Genomic DNA, 5,000 nt, shown 5'->3' with positions numbered 1-5,000 from the left:
GAGAACACTCTCTATTCGATATACAATATATATATATATATATGTATGTACGAGCGTTTTATGCATCTCGCCAAAGTGCCAAACTTCGTTCGTCGTATCATGTTCGAGCTAAGACTCACGCAAGACATCCGTGTAACGATCGTCCGGTTTTTAACGTCCGTCCTCTTTTTCTCCTACAGCCGTTTCTCTTCTCTCGACGATTCCAGCGGTTCCCGGTACGGGAACTCACGCAAGTGAAAAAGCGAGCGAGACGTACCGTCGGGTGTGTGTGTTCGGGGACTGGACGACCGGCGCGACGTTAGGATGCGCGGTCCAGCGATAGACGACGAAGAGGCATGGGATGACCAACACTCTCTTTTCTCTATTCTCGAAGCACCGAATTGCCATAAAAAAAAAATCACACGCGCGCACGACATAGTCGTACTCGCGTGTATACCTCGTCTCTCTCAAAGTTTTTTCTCGAGCCTCGCCAAAGGGGATCGTCTTCTTCCTCGTCTACGATCTCTCCGACGACGACCGTACGAACAACTTCGTAACGGACTCACATGCGCATCTTCCTCGGGTACAGAAACGCTGCGCAAAACACCTCGAGCTTGTAGTACAGCGGCACCCGTGTATAGCCGATCTTAGACACACGCTAGTTCGCACACGCATTACAAATATGTAAGATTTCCGACGAACGTGGCTTTGGGGGGCCAGGCGCGCGGGCAGAGAGATACACGACGACGGGGAAAATTCGTCCCGATACGAGTACGTGTACTCTCCGATCTCCGCGCGACGCTGGGGATCATACCTCCCTAAGTCGTCAGAGCGTTCGAAGAAATCTCGCGCGTGCGTTCCCGGATCTACGGCTGATACTTTCGGAGCTTGTAAAAAAGCACAGAGCGTGTAAAACGCAACGACGACCCATCGATGCGACGGTCCTCGTTGTTGTCAGTCGCTTTCGCGAAGAGACGGAGTGGGCATTCGATCCCTGGGGCTGTACGAGAGTCTTGAGAAAAGACGGTAGATTATGGCAAAGTTTCGCACGCCATCGAGTTTAGGTTTTTGGTTCTCTCTTCTCTCCTCTCTCGACCGAGTTCCCATATTTGCTTTCTCTCTCAGTCTCGCCAAATATAATATTCGTTTAAGACGACGTCGGGGGCGCGGACCTTCGTGCGTCGAACACCGGCAAACGTAGCATATATCGCCTGATATGAAAAAAAAATCGGTCACGAGGAGAACACTACGAGTATATACGTTCGATAACCGATACACGAAGCGGTGCATAAGCGGGCGGTCGCCCTCGTAAGGACGACTCACGACGCCGCGAGCACTCACGCAGGTCCGTGACGGTTCTCTCCGCTCTTATTCGTATCCCTTCGTATACCTTCGTCCGACTCGGAAACGTTCTCTTACAGTTTTTAAGAAGAACGACGGCGGGTTGTCAAGGCAAGAAGGGACAGAGAGAGACAGAGGTAGAATTTCGTAGTCTCCCGTGAACACGATAGATTATATATCGAGCATGCGTACGACTTGCACGGTCTCTGCACGACCGCGACGAACGCCGACGAGCGTCCAACAATCGCTCGTACGTCGCGTATGTTCTCTCCGTCCGCTCTTATTCGTATCCTCGTTCTTGTACCTTCGTCCGACTCTGAAACGTTCTCTTATATAAAGAACGACGGCGGGTTGTTAAGGCAAGAAGGGACAGAGAGAGACAGATACGGAGAGTAACGATACGCAACGCAAGCAGTCTTAGGTTTACGTGAGCAACCCTCAGCCAGGCGTGGTCCAGGAATTGTATCCGTGGACCGCAATGTGCGTTCGAAATGTCGATGTTCATGTGTCCTGCAGTTCACACGTTGACGCGCAATTAGCTGCGTTCTTCATCGACCCACGAGCCAAGTGATCCACCGTTCAGGGTAATCTTTTATAAATTTTGCTACAGTTCAATACTCAAATGTACTCTTCTCGGTTCTAGCGAAGCCGAGTTCCGTCACGTTCGACCAACGGGAATCGAACGCGCAGAAGTCGCCATAGGATTGACGACACAAAAACGTTCGAAAAAAAAGAAACCGACGAACGCGCGAAGATACGCGCGTTCGCCGGCCGGGCGTAAAGTACATTATGATATATAACAACCATCGAGATCGAAGCTCCGTTCGTCAGGAAACGACGGGGATATATACACCCGATTCTGAATCCTCTGTACAGCACACGATCTCGCGAACGAGTAAGGACGGTGGCTAGCCCATGTTTTATATGTGTTTGATTCTACTCTCTCGTCCAATTATTCAAGAAACAGCGCGCGTGCATCTCTCCATCGTTCGGGTGATAGTAAAGATTCGATGGGATTTGCGCGGCCGTCCGCCTCGAGCGGTCTTTCGTCCCAATATCCAGAAGCAGAGTTTGAAAAACTCTAGCGACGGCACGGGTGTCCGACTCACGACATCGAGGTTTCGAAGCCGGCGATCCCCTCCGAACGGATGGCGACCACGCGACGACTGAAAGCATGAAAAATCGACGAAAGATAGAACACATCTCCGTTCGGGTGATGTTTTTTTAAAAAAAAAAAAACAAAAATTCGATGGTACTCGCAGCCATCGTCCTCGCGCGGTCTTTCGTCCCAACATCCAGAAGCAGAGTTTGAAAAGCTCTAGCGACGGCACGGGTGTCCGACTCACGACAACGAGGATAGACAGCCGGTTCCCTCCGAACGGGTTATGCGACGACGATAAACTCGATGAAACTTTAGTCTCGTTCAGGTAGTGTGTGTGTCTTGTAAATCAAAAATTCGATGGGACTCTCATCCATCGTCCTCGCGCGGTCTTTCGTCCCAACATCCAGAAGCAGAGTTTGAAAAACTCTAGCGACGGCACGGGTGTCCGACTCACGACAACGAGGATAGACAGCCGGTCCCCTCTGAACGGTATATTATATATATGCGATGATAGACGACAAACTGGATGAAACTAAGTCTCGTTCAGGTAGTGTGTACATCAAAAATTCGATGGAACTCGCATCCGTCGTCCTCGCGCGGTCTTTCGTCCCAATATCCAGAAGCAGAGTTTGAAAAACTCTAGCGACGGCACGGGTGTCCGACTCACGACAACGAGGAAAGACAGCCGGTCCCCTCTGAACGGTATATTATATGAAACTTTAAGTCTCGTTCAGGTAGTGTGTACATCAAAAATTCGATGGAACTCGAATCCGTCGTCCTCGCGCGGTCTTTCGTCCCAATATCCAGAAGCAGAGTTTGAAAAGCTCTAGCGACGGCACGGGTGTCCGACTCACGACATCGAGGTTTCGAAGCCGGCGATCCCCTCCGAACGGATGGCGACCACGCGACGACTGAAAGCATGAAAAATCGACGAAAGATAGAACACATCTCCGTTCGGGTGATGTTTTTTTTAAAAAAAAAAAACAAAAATTCGATGGTACTCGCAGCCATCGTCCTCGCGCGGTCTTTCGTCCCAACATCCAGAAGCAGAGTTTGAAAAGCTCTAGCGACGGCACGGGTGTCCGACTCACGACAACGAGGATAGACAGCCGGTTCCCTCCGAACGGGTTATGCGACGACGATAAACTCGATGAAACTTTAGTCTCGTTCAGGTAGTGTGTGTGTCTTGTAAATCAAAAATTCGATGGGACTCTCATCCATCGTCCTCGCGCGGTCTTTCGTCCCAACATCCAGAAGCAGAGTTTGAAAAACTCTAGCGACGGCACGGGTGTCCGACTCACGACAACGAGGATAGACAGCCGGTCCCCTCTGAACGGTATATTATATATATGCGATGATAGACGACAAACTGGATGAAACTAAGTCTCGTTCAGGTAGTGTGTACATCAAAAATTCGATGGAACTCGCATCCGTCGTCCTCGCGCGGTCTTTCGTCCCAATATCCAGAAGCAGAGTTTGAAAAACTCTAGCGACGGCACGGGTGTCCGACTCACGACAACGAGGAAAGACAGCCGGTCCCCTCTGAACGGTATATTATATGAAACTTTAAGTCTCGTTCAGGTAGTGTGTACATCAAAAATTCGATGGAACTCGAATCCGTCGTCCTCGCGCGGTCTTTCGTCCCAATATCCAGAAGCAGAGTTTGAAAAACTCTAGCGACGGCACGGGTGTCCGACTCACGACAACGAGGATAGACAGCCGGTCCCCTCTGAACGGTATATAATATACATTATGCGACGGTAGACGATCAACTAGACGAAACTTTAGTCTCGTTCAGGTGGTGTAAAAAAATTCGATGGGATACGCACGCACGGCTGTCGTCGTCCTCGAGCGGTCTTTCGTCCCAATATCCAGAAGCAGAGTTTGAAAAACTCTAGCGACGGCACGGGTGTCCGACTCACGACATCGAGGCTTCGAAGCCGGCGGCATTCCCCTCTGAACGAACTTCGGCTACACTAGTTACGAATCGTTGCTACACATCGTCTTCATCGTCGTCGTCGTCGTCGACATCGACATCGACATCGACATCGACATCGACATCGTATCATCATCATCATCGGTCATCGTCGCATAGCGGGCCAACATCCACGCGATGCGTCTTCGTTCTAGGTTACCCGATCCACGAGTATGTTACACGTGGTTTCGTTATTTCGAACGAAACGACACACGAAGAGCACACGCCCTGTGGGTAGGAAGCACGTTTCGAGAACGACGAGAGTTTCGATGAAAGAGACGAGAGAAGTCGACGCAGAAGGTATCCATGGATCTTCGAAGAGAACCTTCGAAGATGTATATCGGTATCCTTTCGCTCTGCGCGACTCGCTACAAGTTCTTTCGCTCTCGTCGACTCGTTCTAGACGCTTCGTTCGATCCCAAAGAGGAGTCTTCGATATGTCCCGTTGCTAGGAGGAGAACAAACGCAACACAGACCACGAAACATAGAAGAGAATAGGCGAGCATGATCTCTCCGACACGAGGCACTTTAGAGATTTTCTTATTAGTTTGCATGGACTTTTATATTCGTTCGTACGGTTTCCACGATGCAAATACGAAATAC

The 5,000-nt window shown here is 50.2% G+C and overlaps 1 non-coding gene across 1 annotated transcript; it reads right to left on the bottom strand.

The window, feature by feature from the left end:
* Positions 1-1,752: 1,752 nt before the first annotated feature.
* LOC143303828 (5.8S ribosomal RNA) lies at positions 1,753-1,907 on the bottom strand. The gene has a single exon (XR_013060479.1). It is a non-coding gene; the product is annotated as a 5.8S ribosomal RNA (ribosomal RNA).
* Between the last annotated feature and the right edge of the window lie 3,093 nt (positions 1,908-5,000).

The sequence above is a fragment of the Bombus vancouverensis genome, chromosome 16, assembly GCF_051014615.1.
Source record: "Bombus vancouverensis nearcticus chromosome 16, iyBomVanc1_principal, whole genome shotgun sequence".
Classification (NCBI taxonomy): Eukaryota; Metazoa; Arthropoda; class Insecta; order Hymenoptera; family Apidae; genus Bombus; species Bombus vancouverensis.
The sequence above is the reverse complement of the archived record's forward strand: the minus strand, read 5'-3'. Positions and strand labels throughout refer to the sequence as shown.